General features: G+C 39.3%; 1 protein-coding gene across 1 annotated transcript in view; it reads left to right on the plus strand.

Moving 5' to 3' along the window:
- The first annotated feature begins 11,076 nt into the window (after window positions 1–11,076).
- LOC137916021 (multiple epidermal growth factor-like domains protein 11) overlaps window positions 11,077–12,875 on the plus strand; it is a 62,425-nt gene continuing 60,626 nt past the window's right edge. The window contains exon 1 of the mRNA XM_068759432.1: window positions 11,077–11,099. The gene's annotated coding sequence lies outside the window, so the exon portion shown is untranslated. The remainder of the gene's footprint in view (window positions 11,100–12,875) is intronic.

Below are 12,875 nucleotides of genomic sequence, written 5' to 3' on the forward strand. Positions count from 1 at the left end.
TGCTAGTAGCTCCTCTGAGATAAATTACATTTTTTCCGGACTTGGAATGAAACAGGGCTTCATTCAGACAGATTGAATTGGAAAAAGAAGTGCTGTAAAAGCATTTATATCTCCATCAAAGGATGTGTATTATAAAGGTTCTGATGGTAAGACAAACATGACTTACAATGGTTTTATGTATTACATACTGTATGTAATAAAGTACAGCATCAGTTACTGAGGACCAAAATCATTCGAGTTGTTGACATAAGCTATAGGTGTCCAATCCTCCCTCTGCTAACTTTGCTGTTGTTTGACATTTAATCCATTGTGATATCATTTGTAGCTTGCAAAGTTGGCTTAACTTGCATATTACTATACAGTGAAGTAATCATAGTAAAGAAAATGCTTGAAGTAATGCCAGCTGGGTATTTGTTTGTTTGTCCCCCTGCGTTCATTAAACGTGAGAGCCAGGAGACGGACTGTCCGTAATGACCTTGACCTTGCCTACTTTGGGATTCAAATTACTGCAGAGATCACCCTTTGACACTGCTCAGCAACTGGCACTGACAATTACATTTTGATTTGCATTTGTTTTGAATTTACCGCCAAGTATTGAGAACCCTCGTCATTGTCCTCTGAGAGGAGACATGAGCTCGAGGAGCACTCGCTGGTTAAATGGCATCTCCATTTTATCTGTGTGCAGCTTTTCAGCAGGAAAGACTGACTTTAAGAGAAAAGAATGTCCCCCACCTTGATTCGTTATGGTTAGTTTGGTCAGTCAAATTTGTTAAATACATTTATTGATTACTTTGAGTTAGACATTCAGCCATGCGGATTTATTAATTAATTTAATTGGATATTTATTGCATTTTCAGGTCTGCATTTACCCAATTTCCTTCAAGCTGAAAAACCTCAAGTGTCTTTTCTTGCTTTGAATGTAATTTGATGAAACGCTCAGCAAAACTATTAATACAACACATGCTTTTTTGCTGTTTGTTTTTGCTTAACTTGAATTAAGGCATACCAACAATAAATTGGTGCTCGGGCCGGGTGTGTGTTGGTCTGGTCATAATAAAGCCAACTCTGACCATCACAAGTCTCTTTTAGTCTGAAGCTGCTGCTGCTGCTGCTGCTACTGCTGCTGTTGCGGCTGCGGCTGCGGCTGCACCTTATTTCGTTTGAGAATCTGCTGAGGCAATTTCATATGAGCTATGACACTACAGATGACCTTCAGTCTGCTAATGAAGGGAAGTGCTGATTACCGTGTGCTGCTGCGCATTAGAAACACCTTCATGTGCTCCGATGTGAATTCTAAAGCGAATATCTGAAGGAACTTTGGAGACAAATTTGCTTTCTTTTGCTTTAATGTTTGCAGCAGGGGTGCAACAACATACTAATTATGATTGGGAATCCTCAGAGATTTCAAATTCTGCTGTCTTTGGACGCCTCGTTGTTTGATAAAGGGTCGAGTAATACAGGCTTTTACTCTTCATATACGTATCTCTAAATTGTGTATCCCCCAAAAAGCATCTATAGATGTCATGCTAAATATAAAAGCTGAAATCTTGAACACATGCTTGTAATGTGATAAAATAAAATATCAAAAAAGTACTGAAAACCCACAGCAGTACTCAAGATGTTTCTGTGAAATGCATATTAAATGAAAATCACCTGACTAATAAAAACTTCATGTAAAGGTCACATGGTCCATTCATGCTTTAGTCTACATGAAAAGTCAGGGATGAGTAAAGTCAATATTTGTCATCCTCCGGTGACGTGATTGTGTTTAAATAATTTATTAAAACCATTCAATGTCAAGAAATTTTATTTCTCAGAGCCACACTAATAACATTTCTAAAATATTAAATAATACTTACCTGAAAAAAGCCCCAAAATGTAGCTTTTGTATTCAGCACCAAATTATGTTTACATTAGACAAAATCTTACAATCTCCCTGACCCAAGCCCCACTCTTGTCTCTCCATCACAGGACACACACACATGGAAAATAACTCAAGGGTTTATATTGACCCCAATGCCATCCCTTCATTTCTGCAGTAATCAATTAATTGACAATTTATCGTGACGACAAGTGGAACCCCCTCTGCGGGGATGTGTGTGACTTTTTACAAATAGTGCTGATATGTCTTCTCATGTTAGTCAGGTCGCCCAGGAGATATTCTCTCTAACCCCCCATCTCCTGGCTTAACTCCTCTTACTGCCTGTCAACACACACAGGGGAGCGCCCTCCTTCAGAGGCTGCACTCTGTGGGACTGTGCACAGACACACTCCACTCTCATCAACTCGAACACTCTGAACCCAACGCTGAAATAAAATGAAGAAAGTGATGGAACGTCTGTTTAGTATTTCATCAACAAAGTGTGACATTTTGAAGGTGCAGTTTGGCAAATTTACTGTAATTTGAGGAAAAACAATATGAGAGAAGATGAGTTTAACAGATTTTAGAAGAAAAAAAACACATTGCGCAATTGTGATTACATTTTGGTTAAATGTTAAATTTGTCGACTACATTTTATTTTTGTGTCACACATCAACAGTTTTAACATCAACATATGTAATCTATTTTACTCAGATTTTTTTTTTATTAAGTACGTTTTTGTTGACTAAAAGTGTGGGTGATTTAGGCTTTTTTTAGTAAGACGTTCCATTGGTCGGTCACCCCTATTCCCAGGTCGAGTCGCTTGCACATCAGGACCGCTGCTGGCCTCCACCAGAGGTTTTTCTGGCTTCACCCTACCGGTGTAGCTCACCATCATTTTAGTCCTATAGCATGGACTCACACTTCAAATCAACAGGTGTGAATGGTCAGTAAAAACATCAATCACAAATGTTTCTTTAGCCATGGTTTTCATTACAATAATGTGCATACAAATTGTCTTTGGCAGATTAATTTACAAAGTTTTACACCGTAGAATTTGACTGGCATAGTGCTATAGAAGTGCCAAGAAGTAAAATAATAAATCCACCAAGGTGTAAACACCCCCTATAAAGATCTTTGTCGTCGTGCATTCGGGACTCTTCCGCAGAGTTCCGCTTCCACGTCTGATGGAGAGTCCAGCGCTGTGTTTCCTTACCAGCCTTGTATCTGCTGAAAATCTTACGTAAACTTGATTCGAATATACTTCCTGACTCATTATTGACTATTCACCTCCAATACGAGATAAAGGAACCGAGGGAAAAGGGAGAATTCTAACAAAACCAACTGTTGTCCCTTTCGCAAAGGTGGAAAAAGGCAGCGACCTAAATAGCTGTGCTGGTGGCTGTTCTGGCTTCAGGGTCCTGCTCTCAACAGGACTATTAGTGTATTTCTGAAACAACAAAGCAAAAGATGGACTCCCTCCAGCTATAACGTTTGATCTTTTACTGTCCCCCAACACAGTGAGAAAGTTACCTTCTTCAATTTACTTAAACATCATAATGAACTGGTCCAATTACAATATTTTCACATTGAAATTTTACAGATATGCGATTAAACAGCTGCTTTGTGGATTGGTTTTGAAGTTGGAAAGCATGGACATGGATTGATGGAGTCACATGAGGAAACATTTCTGATATTATTGCCGTCTCATGTTTTATCGGTTGACTGTTAACACTCGAATGTCCACCCTGCTGTGTTTTTCTACAGCAATCAAAGTCCAAATAAAGCCCGACTAAAACCAGAAGATCCTGCTGGGCAGAGATAACAGATTAACATGACTGAAGCTGAATGTTTAATTTCATACTGCATCTGCTCAATATGATGCGTGTGGTGTTTTTATGAAGTCATTGTAAAGAAGGAGCACACTTATCCATGAAACAGAAAAAGAGTTTACACAACATTGAAGAAAGATAAACTCTTGCACAAATCTTTATCTGTAGAAAATAGCAAAGCTATCATCAAGGAAAATTTTACTTTTTTCCACCAAAAGCAGCAGAATCTGAAGCTGGAGCAGCCTATTAATTGAAGTCATGTTTGTCTTTGCCCTATCATAGCATCAGAAGCTGTCAGGAAAAAAAAGTGCAACTCACTACTTTCTGCATATCAGGCCCTGACTCTTATGTTTAAATACATTTTGCTCTTTTGAAACAGGAAATAAGAGTCAAAGTATGATTACAAGGTTTTGTTCATGTTAAAATTTTGGTACAGGTGTTTGAAACGTGGCCTAACAATATTTGGTAGAGCAATATCTAGTATAAAAAAAAAAAACTTTCATAGCGTCCCTGTGACTTTCCCCTGTGAAACACACTTTGGGTACAAAGGAATCAACATTCATTCATTCATTTTCCGAACTGCTTTGTCCATCGTGCTGGAGCCTATCCCAGCAATCAATGGCCAAGAGGCAGGGTACACCCTGGACAAGCCGCCAGTTCATCACATGGCCACACAGACAGACGATCATTCACACACTCCTATGGGCAATTTAGTGTAACCAATTCAACTAAGTTGCATATTTTTGGTGGTGGGAGGAACCCGGAGAACCCGGAGAGAACCCACACAGACACAGGGAGAACATGCAAACTCCTCACAGAAAGGTCGCAAGTCGGACTCGGACCTGTGACCTTCTTGCTGTGATGCAACGGCGCCACCGTGCCGCGCAGGAATCAACATCTGGTTATGATTTCTCTTGAGCACCTCCTGTTGTAGGTTTGTGGACACATCCAACTGGAATGAGACCCAAGGATACCATCAGACCCTCGCCAGCCACAAGATGACTGTGTTCTCGATACCTGGCCAGTGTATACTCTAACGACTGAGCTGAACATGTGATTTTATTGCAAACCATATTGTACGTGTGATTTTTGTGACTTTTGTAATGACTTGAAGATCACCATCCTACATACATTACTTTCCAATATTTGTTTGTAAACTTTTAAAAGTAGTACTGACAGTCAAAGTCAAACACTTTCAGAGCATAATGTGTAACGCCACACAAAATCTTTACGATCAGATACATTCCTGATTGAACCGTTAAAGCCCAGTGCTTAATCAGCATTATACTTAGGCTTCTAATCAATGGAAAGGTGGGGATGGAGCTCGGGCCTGCATGTCTGACAAATTACAGAGTGAGATGTGAGTTGTGCTTCAGAAACACCTCACAGCGGCTTGGTTGCCTGACAGGTTTCACTCATGAATTACGCAGCGCTCTCAGGAGAAAGGTTCCTGCTGGGATGTCGAGAGTTTTGCATCAGTTGTTTGTTCTTGCAGACTGTGATAAAAGCTCATTGCTTTCACTGCCTTCTCTATGACAGCACTTTTAGACCTAAATCCATGTCTAATCTGCCTAACAAAGAAAGACGGATTGTGAGGTTTCATCACTGTAGGTTTTGCAAGTCAACACTGCATTATGTGCTTGAAGACGGCTGAAACCCCATCGCCCGTGTCAACTGTCGTCAGTCTATGTCCAGATTTGTCATTGTGTCTTTCCCTGCCCTCACATTTCCAAGTCTACTCTGGTATCTTTGGTTGTTCTTGATAGACGAGCAGAAAGTGGGGCTGCACCAATGCTTCAGAAACTCCTTAGTGTGTGTGTGTGTGTGTAGGTGTGTGTGTGAGAGAGAGATCATATCAAGTATTTATGATCTGCAGACCACAACCTCATTGAGAGATATGTTCAAAGGAAAAGTAACCAGCAGTTCTTACCCAGCTTGTGCTCATTATGCAGTATTGTGAGTGGATCCTCCTTTCACTTGCAGATGTATCCTGATTGTCTATCAGTCTGCAAGATACTTGAAAAGATGGGAGATTTTTTGTCATGCATCTCACTGTGTACACTCAATATGTCATCTGGGATAGAAGGTCAATTACTGGGGGGGATTATCTTTCTAATGAGGGAGGATAGATTTGTGGTGTAAACTGGAATTATTACTACTACTGTACTTTTGGCTTCTCCTGTGAGGAGTTGCCTCTTCATTGCATTTCTAACTTCACTCATGCTAGTTTTTGTCACTTCCTGGTCCACAACAGGTGCCTCTACTACCCTTTGGTCTCTCTCATTTTCCTCATTCATTAATTCTTCCATCTTCCTAGCACGCTACTGGCCTCTGTCAACACCTTGCCATCTCTATCCTTGATCACTCTGACATGCTGAACATCCTTCCCACCTCTGTCTGTCTGACCAGCCTGTACAGATCCTTCTCTCCCTCTTTACTATCTAACCTGGCATCCTGGTCATCATATGCCTTCATCTTGTTTGGGCTAGATGGAAATAAACCTGGAAACTGTTTAACCCTTTGATTCACCAGGAACAATAACTTTAACTCATTCAGCATGGCTAGATATGACTTCTTTCACCATTTCCTACTTAGATTTACTTTCATTGTTACCTTGGCCAGGTGTCATTTTTTTTATGACTCAGGTCACCTGGTGATGGATCTGCTCTCCAGACGTTAATGGCTTTATCAGCCGCATATGAAAGTCTGATATATTGTGTTATTCATAAGTTAGATTGGCTTGCTGTTGAATTTGATGGTCCAGCTGACACTAACACAAACGAGCAAAATAGCATCAGCAGGAGAAAAATTAAAAGTCTCATTAAAAATCTCTTTTAATTGTATTTGATTAAAGTATTGCACAGCTCATTGTTCGCCTTCATTAATCATCTCCTGCTGGATGAAAACATTACGTAAACTTGGTGTCTGAATTACGCTGAAGCAAGAAATTCATTTCAATAGGTGAATTGTTAGCTTGATTGAGGGAATTAAGGCTAATCAAAATAAAAGAGATTTACATTTATATAAAATTCACAACATAATCAATGCAATCTAGTTGCAAATCTGACAGTAAGAGAGAGCCTGAAAGGAAGAAGCCCATTTAGTTTGAAACGCCCCGGTTTTTCAGGTAAAACATGAAAATGATGGTGAGTCACGCACTGACATCTTGCTATTTTTGAGATCCATTTGTTTTGTTCACAGCTGAACAGATACTTCAAATATAACACCTTAATCAACAACAGTTTTTAAACCTTAAGTCTATAGGGAACAAAATGTCTCAGTTTTCCTTTAAATTCCTACATTTTCAGAATACCTTGAACATTGTAAGGCAAGTCACACTGCTAATTTAGGAGTGAGTGTTTGATTTCGCTATATTTTAAGAGATTGCTTTGTTGTGCACACATTTACAGGGGTGATGGATGCTTTTCCCTCCCCCACTGCCCTCACCAGGCTTCTCTGTCCTGTGAGGCAGAAATGCTTTCTCAGCTCTCTCTTGTGTTCCTCCTAAAAAAAGCCATTACCTCATTGCTGTTGATACCAAGAAGGAAGAGCAAAACAGGGACAGTTTAGGATTCCCTGGGACTAATTCTACATTATGCTCAAGTTAAATGGCCCCAGGAGCCAAAGATATTACAGACTATTAGGGGTTAAAGGAGGCAAGGTGGTCTGCATTCTCCCTCTGCAAGGTCTTTTTTGTTGCATCTTGAATTTTTCCCCATCGTCTCTTGTGATTACACATTAGGAAAGCATCCCAGTCAGTAAGAGACAGCAGTTTTGAGGTGTTCCACTTTTCAGCATAACTTTGTCTTAAAGCTGTAAAGACGATAACTAGATCACCGTTGTAGGACCCCTGTCCAAGCCAATTCACACAGCCAAAACATGTCAGCCATGCATGGAATTTAAACTGAAATGGGTGCATGAGTAGAGAGTGCATGCATCCCATTTTGCTCTACATGGCACATCATCAGCTGCTGTTGTCATGGCTCCTCTATCCCACGGTAAGACGGGGTGGAAAGGATCTACCTATCCAACATGTGGATCCTTCACAGCCCCAGAAAAGAGGGTATTTGTAGGATATTTTGAAATTGCAGTTCTCTTTCACCACTGCAACATGTTTAACCTTCAAAACAGCCTTCAAAGAAAAAGAGATGAATTGGAAACCGTTTCCTGTTTCATGTCCTCCATTGCTTCAACAAATACTCACCAGAGCTCCAGTGAACTGTTTTTTGTATTCTTATGAACCGATTTATTTGTTACTACATTTACTATCTTAAATTATATGAAACAACCAAATGCTGAAGCACATTGCCCCCCCCCCCCCCCCCCCATTGGAACACCAGTTGTCATGTCCAATGAGGTTCTGAAAAAAACAAGGTTAATTTCTTCTGTCTGGAGGAAGGTGATGTGGTCGTGGCCAATTAATCAGTCATTGGCCTTTTCCTGCACCAAACCTCCACCGTATCAGGCAATAACTCTGAGACACAGATGTGGTCCATCAGAAATCTTCCACTTCTCTTAGACAATTCAAATTTATTTGTTAAAAGGTCACTCATGTGACATATGTGTAGCTGTATAATATTGATTCTGAAGGGAAGTGAAGGAGGGCATTGCATACGATTACTGAAATGCCCTACTGGACGTTTCACTTAATTTGACTTTAAAAGAGAGGTAGGCGACAACCTCAGTTATCCTTGAGCATAATTTAGACATATCAGAGCCATGCATTCTAATAAAGGGCTCACTTTTATGACCTGCAAAGGTTTCTAAGCTGTTGTTGAGCCGGTTTTGCAAGTTTAATAAGAGCTGATATTTGAAAACAAAATGCATTGAAAGAGAAAAAGCCCTTAATCAACAAAAGTAGTCTGTCTTGAAGATAGAAGGGACTAAAGCGATCAATTTATCGACCGGGTTCCATGACTGTCAATGCCTTCCCTCCATCCTCTGCTCTCCGTTTACCCATAGGTGGCCATTGATCAGGATGAGATGAAAGGTGAATAGGAGGATTAGGCTGATTTCACAGATTGGAGCTTTGCCAGTTCTTATCTTCTTATCTTAAAGTCACTGCACAGAGAGAGAGAGACGACTCACTGACGTTACAACCCGGCAACGCCATCAGAGTTATAACAGCTGCTCATGCACATTTCATGTGTTAATACTACACACCTGAAGTGAAGATGATATTTATTATCTCTCTCTCTCTCCCTGCTGTTTTTAACATTTATCAATAGGGTATTTAGTTTGAGGTATTTTCACACTTACGCAGCAACTATGGACTGATATTCATGTTTAGAAAGGGCTATTTCTGTTTAAACATTCAAGTTTTTATTTGTATTTATTGTTGTTAAAAGCTCACTGTCTGGATAATGAATAGAGAAACGTGTTTGTCCTATTGTTATCTCCCCCAAAAAGGTTAAGGCCTCACCCGTAATATGTTTATTTGCTGGTTGACTTATAAGAAGGATTATGCAAAAAACTACTTAATGGATTTCCAGAAAACTTTATGGAGGGTTGAAGAAAAGGTCACACAAGCTAGACAGACATTTGCAGGGTCATTGTGACTTATTGGAGGCATATGCTCTCTAAAGAAATGGTTTATTAAATGTTTGAAGAGAGGATCCCTTTTCCAAGTCGTAGAGTAGTATTTATTTTTAAATAAACTATTTCACTGTTTTATTTATTAAACACAGCGGGGGAAAGAAAACACATAAATTATAGTTGCTGATCCCCCCAATGCTATAACATTTCAACAATTAGGACTCACTGAATGCATATTTAGTGGTATATAATAGTTTTTGACAGGTATGTTAAGATGGCTCATTCATCATAATGTTTCCATCAGTTTTGAGTTTAGATTACCTGGGAGCCCTGGGAGACCACTGAGGAGATCGACTGGTCTTTTGTTACCGTCAGCAAACTGTAACTCTCCATCAGAGGGAGCTGAGTATTGACCACAGGGGAGTGTGTTGGTCAATGAAGCTTTGTGTCACATATTAAAGGCCTGCATGGCTGCAGAGGCTGTGGATGTGAACATTGTAGGAAAATGGCAACAGCATTGGTTACAGCTGCTTACCCTCACCTAGGATATATACATTTCCACAGTACTCTGCATGCATGTTGTTACAGGGAACAATGTTTATGAAATGAGTTGACTGTTGAACCTGCGTTTTGTCCTTTACATCTTCTCCTAGCTGCAGCGATTGCTTTTACATTAATTACATGAAATACCTGGATTTACGCCCTCTTTAAATAAACCATGACGAATTCCCTCAACGATATGAATCAAAAACGACCTTGCAGTGTGATGTGACGCCTTTACTGACATGCAACCTCCTCTGCACAATAACTCAACGCTCATTGATGACGCAAAACGATGCAGTTGTCTGAAATCTGAACTGAACTACTCACACAAGACTGTCTTGTTTGACTTTGTCTTCTCATTGAACAGTTGCTGACAGTACAGATGTCAGCGTATTTCTGCCACCCGCCTTTACAAAGGCATTTACGTAGTATGTGTGACCAAAGGCAAAAAGTAATTCAGAAAAGATCCATAAATACCACATTAGTTGAGACGCAGAGCTTAAATGCAGAGATGACATTTATAGCAGTTACGGAGGAATTCACGACTCAAAATAGCATTGAAATCTGTGAAGATATTAACATAAAAAGATACGTTTAAAATATAATATATATAAAGATCAAAATCAGAGTGTGTACCTCCACCAAGACATTCCTATTAAGAGAAGCAATAAGGAAGTATGTTCTGGTTCAAGACACAACAAAAACCTGCAAAGCATTTATGCAGAATATTCAAACAGAACAATCCAGTCAAATAGAAGTAGGTGAATTAAAAAGAACGTGTTAAATCTAAAATTGATCCTACATTAAAATAATTAGATGCACATTTTACTATAAATAAATAATATATATATGTAAATATAAAATATTAAAATTTTATTTGACCCTAACCCTAATCGAATGTATTTACATGATCAGTATTTTAGTCTAGATACAGATAATGATCAGGAGATTGATCAGGCTCCAGGCTGAATGAAACATATTGATAGCGTTTCCTACCTTGGAATGCTACAAAACCACAAAATCCTTGCTTTGTATCAGCCTCCAAATTTACTCTGTGCTTGTTGGTGGAGGTAATTATGGATAAATGTGCACTGCTTTATACAACATATTTTATGTTGCATTAACAGGAAGCATTTGATATCAAATCCCATTTTGACATCATAGTGTTCTGGTAATCTAATAGCAGTATATCTAAAGCACCATTATTCCTCAGAAGGGGAATCTAGAGCATATTCTCTGAGAAGAGAGGAACTGGTCATTCTAAATACAATCTGAGATTACTGCTCTGTTTCCTGTGTTAACAGAGCAGCTTTAGTGAGTATCTCTGCGTCTGTTTCAGACATCATGTCATCCTCTTCCCCCAATAACCTCATAATCCCAGTATCTACACTATATCTTGGCAGCTCTGTCTAAACTCACTGTCAGTCAGCTCGGCACTGAACAACCATGATGTTGAGACATCCATCAGGACCAGGGAAATAATGTCCGCCTAACAATAACTGTGTTTATATTGATCTTCTGTCACTGTGAGTTGCTGCTTATGAGAAACAGCACCCGATGAACACTAAGTCTACATTCAGACCATACACACACATTAGAGAGTCACTTTACTTTTCATGAACTGCAGTGATAGAGCTCAGGTAAAAAAAACAAAAAAAAAAACATCTGACTGAAGGTATGATGGCTCTGAATTATCTCTCACTTTAATCCCAAGGAAAGTCAGATGGAAGCTGCATCCTGTGTGCTAAAACTGCATTAATATCACAAAGTGAATTCTCTGCAGTTTAGGTGGCCTCCGGTGCATCTAAGCAGAAGGTGATGACTCAGACGTTGTTGGAGTGCAACATTGGGGGAAAACTATAGCAGGAGAAAACTTACAATGCTCCCAAAATATTATTTCAGGCAAGATGTAATTAGTAGAAGTTATTGATTAAATGCAAAGACATTTTGTGATCTCTAGTTGTACTTTATTTTATGAAAATATCTTTATCCATGGCTCCCCTAAAAACAGGAATATATGTGCGTGTGTGCTTATGGAATTTCTTTATATTCTTACTTCACATGCCTTGAACACAGGCATGCTGAGGTCCAGTCCCACCCAGGAGGAATCTTTTTTTGTGATTCAGTACAATATTACAACAGATTAATATTCATCATACTCGGTTTTGTGCAAGGTGAACCGATTCTCTCCGTTTGAATTCAATGTAAAATGTATTTCCTTGGTTAGAGACTACTTAAATCCCTTTGAGACCTAAAGAAACACTTCAGCATTTTCCAAAATACTCTGTTTGTTTACCATCATATTCAGACTGAGCTAATATTTCTTGTTCAGCTTTTAAATGAGATGAATTGATTGTTTGGGTTTACCAGCTGTTTAACACTTCTGCTGTTTTTACTGAGTGGGAGATCTCTGGGAATTTTACTGAAAGCAGTAACAGGAACTGTGATCTCCCAAATCAGATAAAGCTTTAAATGCCAAATATTCCACAACCACTACACAACATGTGCCCCTTCTAAATTGGCTTCTTTTTTCATTTTACATACTGGTTTTAAATGAGCCAAATTAGCGTTAGATTTAATTTTGCTCGGATCTAACCTCCAAATAGTGACAGCCTTGTCATAATTTACGAACTATTTAACACGTCTGTAGCTTTCACCAAAAGCAAATTCTGTAGACTAGTGTTGACATTTATCATATCTTCAATGTAGAATTACAAGTTGGCGCCTGATCGGAACATTTCTGTGTGACTCAGCTACTGCCAGCACTGAGTTACCATGGTTTATGTGCAGCTTTGTTGTCATTATACAATTGTACAATTAAATTACATGATTAGTGTGGAAAGTTGGTCCGAAATTATGCAGATTATGCAGTTGGCGGGTGCATTTATGAATTGATTGGGCCCTTACTCATACTCAATTGTAGAAGGCATGTGTGATCATAGCCCACCTTCGTCCAGCCTTTGCTACACCATGCCAAACATCTGTTCAGCATAATTCCTGGACAGGCTGTATAGACCAGCAGCTTTTAATTTTCTTTCCAGTCAGAAGGAAAGAAGGACATTTTGAAATTTGCAGCATCTATTAAGGCCTCTTAGTTGCTGCGC

Source organism: Brachionichthys hirsutus, chromosome 1 (genome assembly GCF_040956055.1).
Source record: "Brachionichthys hirsutus isolate HB-005 chromosome 1, CSIRO-AGI_Bhir_v1, whole genome shotgun sequence".
Classification (NCBI taxonomy): Eukaryota; Metazoa; Chordata; class Actinopteri; order Lophiiformes; family Brachionichthyidae; genus Brachionichthys; species Brachionichthys hirsutus.